Source organism: Microtus ochrogaster, linkage group LG2 (assembly GCF_000317375.1).
Source record: "Microtus ochrogaster isolate Prairie Vole_2 linkage group LG2, MicOch1.0, whole genome shotgun sequence".
NCBI lineage: Eukaryota > Metazoa > Chordata > Mammalia > Rodentia > Cricetidae > Microtus > Microtus ochrogaster.
Genome location: NC_022028.1, coordinates 34,558,820 through 34,570,679, shown reverse-complemented (window position 1 = coordinate 34,570,679; position 11,860 = coordinate 34,558,820). Strand labels below are relative to the sequence as shown.

Genomic DNA, 11,860 nt, shown 5'->3' with positions numbered 1-11,860 from the left:
CTTCTGGGCCTCGTCTCTAACATTCACTGTCTGGTCTTGGGGAGCCCCAGGCCACACTATGTCCGAGATTAGATGAGGATATTAGACTTGGGTGATCTCCAGTGGCCCTGTCATCTCTGATACCTTGAAGCCCTCTGATTCTATTTCCAGGTCAGCTCCCGGGATGACTGTGGACGCTAGGGCATCCTGTGCTGCTCACTGTCTGGAGTCTTTTTGACTGTAATAGCATCATGCATGGAGGTGGCTTTGCAAACTTGAGGCATGCATGTGTTCATGATCCTGGAGAGGGAGGGGCCACGTGCGCTGAGTGCTCAGGGAGGGTCACAGCCAGCCAGGGCTCAGGGTCCTGAGGAGAGAGGAAGCCAGGGGCCAGCATGGTCAGGAAGAAGAAGCTGAGGTCTTTGGGAAGGATTTACAAAGCAGAGAGGGAGGGGCTAGTGGCTGCCTGAAGGTGACTCTATGGCTCGTTTCTGTGGCAGACTCTTCCAACTAGTATGAGCCCAATGCCTCTTGGTTCTCAAGCCAGAGGGTACACACCAGATCGAAGTGGAAGAGAGAGGTAGAGATCCCATCCTCTCTCTCAGAGGACCGGTGGTCTGGCTACAGCTATACAGGAACCGGGTCCAGGAAATCTCTGGTCCTAGGAAGTGTCCATAAAATGTGGCATTGCTCAGCTAGGCTCCTTCTCAAATACCCCCTTCTCTATGCCTTCTCAAGGGTCAGAGTCCTTGGCTAGTGGCCAAGAAGTGAAGGCAGCCCTGAGTCATGGGGAAAGTGCCTAGCCTTGGAGGAGGACCAAGATGGAGGATCTGTTCCTGCAGACAGCTGTCTACAGAAGCCTTCCTGAAGGCCCTGGTTTGAGGAGCTGATCGGAGTGTGACCACAGGAAAGCAAGGCCTCTGCCCTCTCCACACAGGAGCTCAGCTAGACCTCCCCAGGCCTCCAGACCTGCTTCCTGCAGAGGTTCCTGGTGCTCCCCCCAGCCAGGCAGGCTGGTGTGACACCCAGAGTCTCCTTTCTTGCAAGAACTTCGAGCAGCTGTCTACAGGAGGGGCAGCTGGCAGCTTCCTGTGCTGACCCCAAGGACCCTTCCTAGGAGGCTGTGGCCTGGATCCTGTCATCTTTCTCAGCTCCTTCAACTCCACAGGGTTCCTTCTGTGCCTCTTGGGGCTGCCTTGTTAATCCTGTCCCTTCCTGGGTTCTTTCAAACATCATTTGCCAGAGGCAAAAAAAGCATTGGCCTTGGGAAGGAAGCAACAACAGGGATGTAGAAGAAAGAAACTCACAAACAAGGGTAAGCAATCATGGCAGCTGCCTGGCCTGGCCGTCAGAGCCAATGACCTTACACACACAGACACACACGCATGCACACACACCTGTGTGACACGGTGTGATGCCCCACCTGCTACTGAGCCAACACCAAAGGAACACGGTCACAATCAAGATCATTTCAGGATGGTCCGGAATAAGCGCCATTCCTTTGGCAAAACTATTGGAAGCCATGGACCACTTTACTTCCCCCCATTGTCTCCCTCCTCACCAATGAGCATGCCGGTCCAATCCACAATACTTCCAAGTGAAGGAGGACAGCGTCACTGACTACGCTGGTGACAACAGATGTGGGAGGGTCACACTGGTGATAACCCAAGTACTAAATCCAGTCACCAGCCCTAAGCACCTCCTCTCACTTAGGGCTCTAATCATAACTGATGGCCTCGGGTGTCCAGGCAGCAAGTGGACATTGTGTGGACAGCAAAGGTCCCCTCACCTCTGACAGGGAGATTGAACTAGAATCCAAAGAACTGCTGGCCAGGCAGGGAGTGAAAACCACCCCACCGGAAGGCCTGTTTGAGGGCAGCAGCCCTCAAAGGGAAGAAGTTCCATCTGGAATACGTTAGCATCTCAAGGGAGCCTTGCCCCAAGACTCCCATGATGGAGAGGCTTAGACACTGGAGAATTCTGGTGATTCTGACTTTGAACCCATGACAGCATCTTTCTTTGATGCTTTAGAGCACATTTAGGGGGCTCCCCCCACTCATAATGCCTGAACTTGAGGGGTGCCGCTCTGATCTTCATGTGGCAGCTTCCTTCCTCCCCCTTTTCGGGGATCTGCTCACCCAGTAGGAACAGTAGCCTTTTTTTCCATGAAAAGGACTACCCACAAATTGCATGTACCCATTTTAGATTCCTTTTGGAATCAAGGGCACATGTGTGTGACTGGGCATGGCAATGGTCCCAGGTAGTGGCCCTGGACATGGCGTGAAGGGCTCCTGGGTGTGCTGGGATTGCCACAGCCAAATCACTGGCTATCAAACCCTCCTGCCATTCCCAGGGCATGGGGAAAGTGAAAGCACCCTATAAATGCAAATGGACTTGGGGGCTTGTGGATGGCTTACAGGATCCTAGACCTTAGTCTATAGTTGGATAGTCTACCACCTGTCAGTGAATCCCAACTCATATCTAGCAACAGAGGAAGAAGACGTCTAAGGTCTTGGTCACCTTTCCAGCTCCTTGTAAGAAAGACTGTGAAACCATTTTCAAAGAGACATTTTACTTGCACTCCATTCATTCCAAAGACTGTCTGTACGTAGGCATCTGCCAAAGTAAACAGCCCTGAGACTCCTCTGGCCGCCGAGAGTGTGGTCTCCGGTAATTAAATCTCTATGTTTGCCGCAGTAGCAGACTGCTCTCTGGGGGACATTGGCCAAGAGCCTTCCACAGACTGAATACTAATTTCATCATCTGCACAGGCTACCTGCCTTCAAGTGACAAAAGACTAGCTCTGGAAATCCGTGTGCCGAGGGGCTGGGCCGTAAGTGCACGTTCTTGCATTTAGAAAACAAAACAAGCAGCTTCATTTTTTTGTAGACAAACTTGATTTAACTAGAACCATCGAAGAAGGGTCATCAAATTTTCTGGTGAAATTAGGGTCAAAGAGGTTCCCCTCACACCTGCGTAGTAGCTTGAAGGACAAGCTGTTTAGATGCTGAGCAACTGGGATGTCGAAAGAATGGGGCCATTTTTAGGGAGGACATGAGGATGGACGGACCCATTTCTAGGTAGGACATGAGGATGGACGGACCTGTGAAGCTGCTGTCTGAAACTAAGTACTATAAATGTTCATAGGGTTTTTATTTTTATTTTTCTGAACGAGAAAAGTAAGCAATGCAAAAAATAATGATAATAGCAAAAATACCTCTTGCTTTAAAATTCCAGTTACCCAGTTAAATGAGATTCTCTTCTTCCCTGGCTCCCCGACCCCCACCCTCACCCACACGCCACCCACCCATCCCCACTCCTCGGAGGACGCTGCTTCCTTTCCCCAGCAGCCTCCCTCCTTTGCCCCCTTCATACACCTAGGCAGACTCTCCGTCAGGCCAACCCGATGTCATAGGCTTCCGAGTGGCCACCCCAGAGCGCCAGCAGGGCAGGTTTCACTCCCTCGTCTCTTGCACTGCAATGTGGTTAATTGAGGGTTGGGTATTATTTTTCTAAAAATCAGAAACTGGTTTCCAGAATGGCATCCTGAAAGCAAGAGGTGTATTTGACCGGCCCTACAAGTCAACAGATAGGATTAAAATGGCTTTGAGAAAGTCATAGGCAGATCCAAACTTCTGACATTGTGATAAGTTGTTGTGAACTATAAAGTTCAAACAGGAGAACCATGCAGTCAGTGATAACAACAACAAACACAAAAATTCTCATAACATTTTAAATAAGTTTACGATTTTGTATTGGGCAGAATTTATAACTGCCCTGGGACGCCAGCTGCCCTGGAGCTACAGGTCGGGCACAGGATAGAAGAGGAATTATTTGTTGGTTTTGGGTTTCCTGTGGACTTCAGGCAGTGGGTCTTCCATGTAAAAGCAGAAAATGTTCACTTGAAACCAGTTTGCAGAGCCGGAGACTTCTGTGTTTCTGTGATCTCTGTGTCTGCCGTCAAGCAAAGTAACTTTTCATGTGTGCTTTGAATGGGTTTCCTCTGAACCCCTGCTGTCTTCCACTAAACCTCCTTTAGGGCCACTTGGTACTGAGTCCCCTGGAGTGAAACATGGCACCTTCTCACAGCTGTCCCTGCAGAACTGCATGCACACCCCGGTGCTTTACCACAAAAGAGTTCACTTGCCAACACCCAGGACCCCTCCTGAGCTGGCGGGCACCTGGACTCCACAGTTTGTTTTGCCATCTATGCAGAAGCCTAGGGTTTGCTTCTTGTTTGGAGGGAATGGACCTTCCTGCTCGGTTCTGGGCCTTCACCAAATGGTTTCCAAAGCATTCAGCAACACCCTCCCCGCCCCCACCTCCCACCCCCACACCTCCTCGGAAGGAAGATGACCCCCTGGTCCGCAATTCAAAAGGTCCCTTTGCCCTTGCACTCACTAGCTCCGCCTCTGCTCCCACAGCAGCCCCTGCTGGTTTCTCCCCTCACCCTAGCAACTCCTTGGCACCTTTGTTATTTGTTTTTTTTCACTTTTCAATTCTCTCATCTCACCCCCAGATCAGTTGGATCTATCCCTTGCCTCCGTGCCCATCACTTTAGGCCTCTACCCCACACTCCCCACCCCCACTGGCCACACTTCTTGCAGTTCAGCCCAAGAGCTCTGCAAGATTCCCCCGGGGAGGAAGAAGTCCTGTCTGAAAGTTGTCTGACCTTGACTGTTTTCCTGGTCCTTGCCTTTAGACAGACTCTGACAGATCTATTGCAATTTGTTCCCCATCAGAGAGGAAACTAGACGCTTGGATTGGCTTTACATTGGGTCTCCGTTCTAAGTCCAGGACTGGTGAAGAGGCTCTCCGCCTTTTCTTTGTTTTGGCTTCATGATTAAAAGCGGAGTCTAGAGCTTTCCTGTGGCTTTTAATTTAGTTGTCACGGAAACAGGCTCAGGGTCTGTGACTCCTATCTCCATAGAGGAGGGTGGTGGCTTCAGGCGGAGCTTAAATGAAAAAGGAACAACAGATGTAATATTCGGGAACTTTGCCGGTTTCATTCTGATTTTCCTTGTGCCCGCGAGTGTCACTGTTCCGAACCACGCAAGCAGTGGAGCCTTCTGATGTAAAGCAGCGGTCTCTGCTCGGCTCAGCCTACACTGGTGGCCTTCCTCTTGCCCACCGATGCATGATGGAGGGTCGTGAGCAAAGGGCGGCTGTCCCCCATGCTGGAAAAGCAGTGCAGAATGCCTCCAGACGTGTCCTTTGCTTTTCCTTGGGAATGCAACCTCGGTTCCTTTCTGAGCAGGAGCTGGTGGGATCTGGGACGAGGGCTCTAATAAAGAGAAGACCAAAGGAACAACGGTTCTTTTACTTTAAAACAACAACAACATCTCTTTGGCCGCCGGGCGGTGGTGGCGCACGCCTTTAATCCCAGCACTCGGGAGGCAGAGGCAGGCGGATCTCTGTGAGTTCGAGACCAGCCTGGTCTACAGACCTAGTTCCAGGACAGGCTCCAAAAACCACAGAGAAACCCTGTCTCGAAAAACCAAAAAAAAAAAACAAAAACAAAAACAACAACATCTCTTTGGTTTGTAACTCGGCCAAAAATAAACAAGCGAGCTCTGTGGTGCTCCAGTACCCTATGAAGAATTCTCAGTGTCTCCCATGAACCACTGGGGTTCCGCAGAGTCCCCGCACCACCGCTTGAGTTCTGCGCATGTGCTCTTCAGTGAAGAAAATGTGTCTGTAAGTGGCTTGATGAAATTGAGACACTCGCCTGTGCTTTCTGGGGCAAGGAGAGGTGTTGCCACTGGTCCAAGTGGGACAGAGTGATGTTTCTGGGAATATGATTGAATGAAGACCATGGTAAAGCAGGTGTCACGTGAGCTCTTGTCCATGGTGGATACTGACCGAGAAAGCTGTTGGCTGATAACTTAGAGGCTGATGGCTTTTGTTGGCATCCTATGGCTCTGGGCTCAAACCCAGCCTCACAATACTGAAAAATGGGGTCCTTTGGGACAGAAGTCTTGTGCCTCCCACTATGGCTTTTCCCCACCAACTTGGGTCTATAACCCTGCATGACTGGACTAGACTTCGCCAAGCACAAAGTCACCCTTGACATGTGTCTGAGAGCTTGCTGTCTAAGACATGGAGTCTCACATCCTGCCCATAGAAACTCCCCAAGTCTCAAGCCCGTCTCCAGGCTTCTCATTGAAGCCTCTGGACGCTACACAGCTTCTCCGTCTCTGAAAAGTTCTTTTTCCGATTTGGTGCACTTGGTGCAGTATTAACCCTGTGTTTCCATGGTGGGCAATAGACTTTCTGTTGTTTCTTATGGACTTGGTGAGGTGGGATATTTGACTCTCCATACCGGTACATTCTAAATCTGCCGCTCTGCTGCAGGCTCCCACTCACCAGTCCCTTTTCACCTAGCTTGATGCTTTAAGTTCTCCCTTCCTTCCTTCCTTCCTTCCTTCCTTCCTTCCTTCCTTTCTTCTTCCTCCTTCCTTCCTCCTCCTTCCTTCCTTCCTTCCTTCCTCCTTCCTTTCTTTCTTCCTTTGTGTTGTTTTGTTTTATTCTGATCATCTTTACTATGATTTTATCATATTCTTCATTTTGACTTTTTCTTTTTTTCCTGGTGCACCCAACTTGTTTTTTAATCCCCTTAGTCACGTTGAAAGTTGGTCCCTTTTTGTGTTGACAAAGGAAAGCACTTTGATGATCAATTCTGACTTTCATGACGGGGCCTTTTTCAAGTTCATCCCACATCACTCACCATGATCAGGCGCTATTTCATGGATCTCTGTTGGCTCTCCCTTTTCGTTTCTGACATTGATTTCCGGTGATCAGTGGTTCCTTTGGCCAGTGTTTGAATGTTCCAGAATAGAGACAGATTCTTCCGTTTCCTCTGTCCAATAACATCCAGGTTAAGTGGCCATAGGAAGAAACATCCCAGGTGGCTAAGGGTCAGCATGCCACAAGTGCAGGGGACACTGTGTCCCCAGTTAATACACAGCCTAGACCACTTAAAACGCCCTGCCCCCTCTTCTGCACCCAGTGGGGGTGGAGACTTCAACTTAGAACTCATTTGCCTGTGACCCAGTAGGGTCTGGCTGTGTGGTCTCTCCCCAGCCTTCAAAGTGTGACACAGGTCTAAGGTCTTCCCAGACAACAGAGGCTTCAGTATTCAACCCTGTTCCCACCCTCCGCTCTACCAAGTACAGGAATCAAAGTTCACTGCAACTGGAATGTTCCAAATGGAAAAACCTCACTGTGAAAATTGACTTGTTCTTTGAAATAGGACTTGGCACGCTGCCCAGATAAGTGTACCACTCTTTTAAGTAAGAGGACCCTGAAAAAAAAAGAAGGAAGAAAAACAGTTAACCATATATGGGCTGAGTATGTAGCTCAATGGTTGAGTGCGTGCGTGCCCTGCTCAAGGCCCTGGGTTCAACCCCCAACACTGCCAAAAGAAAAATGAGAGAGAGAGAGAGAGAGAGAGAGAGAGAGAGAGAGAGAGAGATCCTAATTCTCCCACTCACTCAGGAAACCCATGGGAGGGCAGGGTCTCTGACCACAGCACTATCCCAGAAGTCAGAGATGAACCCATCCATGCAAGCAAGAGCACTGGTTCTCAACCTTTGGGTCTCGACCCCACTGGGGATGGCATATTTACATTAAGATTTATAGCAGCAGCAAAGTTATAGTTATGAAGTAGCAACAAAATAATTTTGTGGTTGGGGGCCCCCACAACACGAGGGACTGTATTACAACCTTAGGAAGGTTGAGAACTGCTGCTCGAGAGAGACGTGGGAAGGTCAGCGAGGAAACACACTAACCATAGGTATCTGGGAAAGGCCTAGAAATACCAAGAGGAAACATTCACTGCCTAACTCAGCAACACGGGCAAGCAGGAGTCTCACCAAGCCAGTCTAGAATCCAGAAGACCCGGAAGAGGCTGCCGAGAGCTCCCCGCTGCAACTGTGGTTCTTAATGTCTGTGTCTCCCAGAGTCCCACACTGCCATTTTGTATCCTTTCTGGTGTAAATATTTTGCACTGTAAAAAACAAAATGTAAATACTGACTGTATATTTTGTTCTTGTCTTTTCTAAAGTGGAAACTGATCTGGGCAATAAATCACAAATCATCTACATCTTGTTCCTTTTCTGGCTTTTTTCCCCTCCTCCTTCTTCTTAGAAATCATATACTATAATATCTTTCAGGAGGCAGAGGCTGATTAAAGAAGGCCTCCATTCCTGACTAATGGAAGGAAGAAAGATGGCGCCAGCTGAGGAGATGGGGATTAGGGGCCCGGAGCCCAGATGAGCTTGGCGTCTTTCATTAACAGGTGCCGACCCTGATTGAAGTCTCTTAACCTCTTGGGGCTCCATCCGAAAGTGAAAACAGCTGCCAGGCTTTTAAAACGCAACAGAGTAGCAGATGCAAAATACTTTGAAAGTAAAAACTTGTATTCAAAGGCACCAAACTGCTCAATCTTAACTGTCGGGGTCTCCATTGGTTGGGAGGCAGATACTTCATAGATGGGAAACCTCCACCTAATTCCTGTTATTTTTTTTTTTTTTTGCTTGAACTCTATTTTGGAATGAAACCAATAAGAAATTGAGCGTACTGTTAATTTCTGTAGCTACTTTTAAAGACCCATAGTTACTGGTCAAAATTATTTTATGGGCTTTAAAAGCACTTGAAGAAGAAATAAGTTTTTTTTATTTGAGTGTATGTATATGCGTGTGTGTTGCATGTGTGTGATGTTTTGTTTTGTTGTCATCACGGGGGGAGGGGGGGAGTTGTCTGTTTGCCAACATGTATGCTTGTGTCCTTGTGTCCCGCATACAGTTGGATCCCCTGGGACTGTTCCAGGCAGTTGTGAGCTGCCATGTGGGTGCTGGGGATTGAACACGGGTCCTCTGGAAGAGCATCAGTGCTCTCAACTGATCTACCAATCCAGCACCAAGAAAGAAGTTTTAATGATCTTACTAATATCTATGATTTGAATATGTCCTTAGTTTAGGCAAAAATTTATCAGTTTCTAACATGCCTTGAAGAACCAGGAGGAATATAACCAAATGATCTAAAATTAACAATCTATCAAGTATAAATGGGAATCTCAAAGAACAGTCCAAGAAAACAGAACAAGCTCCTTCTTTACCCATTCATCATCTTGACCATGGATATTTGCCATTTCAGAGTAGGAAAAAAAGCCTTCAAAATTGGCACCCATCCCTTACATCTTACAGAGGAGAAATGATTTATGTGACTTGTGCCTATAATCCCAACACTCCAGAGACAGAGGCAGGAAAATCAGAAGCTCAGCTACATAGCAAATTTAAGACCAGCCTGAGCTATATGAGACCTTGTCCCAAGATAGATAGATAGACAGACAGATGATAGATAGATAGATAGATAGATAGATAGATAGATAGATAGATAGATAATAGACAGGTGATAGATAGACAGATAGATGACAGATAAAATTGAACTTCATACCCACCTCTCAGAAAGACAAGAAACGAGTTATTGAGCCCTTCCATGAGCAGCCCAGGCTCTGAAAGAATTTAGTATTCAACAAGAATGTCCAGGAAGAGGTAAGTCATACAACTTTACAAGTGAACACATGTTCAAGATTTTATCTGAATTATACGACAAGAGAACCAGACACGGGTTTTTAAAGCCCGTTCAGAAGAACGATCAAACAGCACAGATTTATATGGAACATTGAGAGGAACCGCAGATGGAAACAAAACTGATTATTCCTATCATCCGGGACAGACCGGAAAGGTCTACCAGTTGTCTGCACTTTATAAAGTGCCCCAGGAGCTCTTGCAAGCCATTAGTGAGTCTGGATGCTGGTAACCCAAGAGGCTGTGCTAGAGGTGAGCCTCAGTTTTCCGCCGAAACCCTAGCTGGTTTTCTACTATTGTAAAGCCCTCTCCGCTTTATTTGCCGAGCGGGCCCAGTTCATAGATGTTTAGAACACATCATTTTCAACTCTTGCATTACTCTGGTAAATGAGCAATCAGGAAAGAAACCCTTGGGCAGATATTGATGGAACCCTATATGAATGTTAACCTTCTGGCCTCTGACCTCTGAGCCCCTCTCCTGTCTCTGTTTACTATCTTGGAGCCCACCCCCCACCCCCATCCCCACCCCCACAGAGCTGGGGGCTAAGAACTCTTTGACATAAATAACTAGATCTGCAGGGCTGATCAAAAGCAGATGTGATGAAGGACATCGGCCCTAGATTCCGCTGTGCTCATCTCGGGCAGAGCAGTAAATCCCCAGGTTTATACCGCCGGCAGGACTCATTCCTCTGAATTAAACACCCCTAACCCTTCACATGGTGGGGGGGGGCTGTTAACTGGAAAGAACCTCTTTGCCTCTGACCCTGTGGTTCAATGCGCTGACAGGATGCTTTGAGAATAATGGATTGCAGTCTCTCTCTTTTGACTTCCTGTAGCTCATTCTGGGGGTTGTAGTTAGCCTGTTGTGATGGAGGCATCTTGGTGCTGGAGACAGGAACCACGTCTCCCTCCCCCTTCCCTAGTATCAGTTAATGTGGCCATTGTATTCTTGCAATAGTGGTTTCCTTAGCAGTTTAAATAATAAATCAGAATATTTGTTCAAGATGTGGCCACAGCACTAATAAGCTCTGTACCTCTTCCCGGCCTTTTACCTCCCGAGGCTGAGCTCTCAATCTCTTCCGGGATCTACAGCGATGGCTGAACACACAGCAGGGCCATTGCATTTCAGTAGGATGTGACTGGAGTTGCTGCTGACAGCGGAGTGTGGTTGAGAAAAGGCAGTGTTCACAGTCTCTCGGACATCTGGTTTGTACTGCGGGGAAGAGGGCTGGATGGAGATCGCTCCCCCAGCTCATGCATCACTGGACGACGCAGCAGACGTCTGCTGAATGGCATTTCCAGGGATTTCAAGTTCGAACAAGTCACAAAATGTTGGGGATCAGATGCCCCCAAAGCAGAATGTTTATTGCTCTAGCTTTCAGGAAGCAAAGGTGAAGAAAGCGGAGTTAAGCCCGCCCACCACCTGGAGGTGGCAGCCCCACCGCTTCCAAAGCCACGCTGGTGACATCAGATGTCTGGAGAATGTTCTGGAAGGGAGTCTGTAGAAAGTTCTTGGACTCTCTCTAATAATCAGTGTCATGAAGCCAGGCAGTGGTGGTGCACGCCTTAAATTCCAACACTCGTGAGGCAGAGGCAGGTGGGTCCCTGTGAGTCTGAGGCCAGTCTGGTCTACAAGAGCTAGTTCCAGGACAGGCTTGATAGCTACAGCGAAACCCTGTCTCGAAAAACCAAAAAATAAATTAATTAATAAACAATAAATATAATCAATGTCATGAGAAGCCGAAGAGTTGATCCAAAATAAGGAAACCAATAAACAGGCATGGAAATGTAATGAATGTCGAGCCAGAACAAGCGTGGCTAGCAGCCTCTGAACGCACCCAAGATCAGCAAGGTGAATTCCCACTTATAGAAACTACACAGAGGGCCTGGTAGCGTGGCCCACGCCTTTAATCCCAGCAGCGAGGAGGTAGAGACAGGCGGATCTCTGTGAGTATGAGGCCAGCCTGGTCTACAGAGCAAGTTCCAGGAAAGCCAGGGCCACACAGAGAAACCCTGTCTGAAAGAAAACACAAAGAGATGGCTCAGAAGTAAAGACAGCTGCTTACAGGCTTAACCACCTGCGTTTGATTCCCAGCATCCACTTGGTGGGAAAAGAACCAACGCCAGCAGGTTGTCCTCTGACCTCTGACCTCCACACATGTGCCCGCCCACACACGCACTCCTGGAATACACAGAAAGCATCATAAAGAAAACACTGTTTAAAAAATAAGATACGTACCACGTATTTAGAAGAAAAGGGAAAGGTGACTATGACTTGTTCTCAGATGGTT

General features: G+C 48.1%; 1 long non-coding RNA gene across 1 annotated transcript; it reads right to left on the bottom strand.

The window, feature by feature from the left end:
- Window positions 1-4,636: 4,636 nt before the first annotated feature.
- On the bottom strand, window positions 4,637-7,983 carry LOC113457562. The gene is made up of 3 exons (XR_003378108.1): window positions 7,854-7,983; window positions 6,707-7,282; window positions 4,637-5,263 (listed from the first exon to the last, which is right to left on the bottom strand). It is a non-coding gene; the product is annotated as an uncharacterized LOC113457562 (long non-coding RNA).
- Between the last annotated feature and the right edge of the window lie 3,877 nt (window positions 7,984-11,860).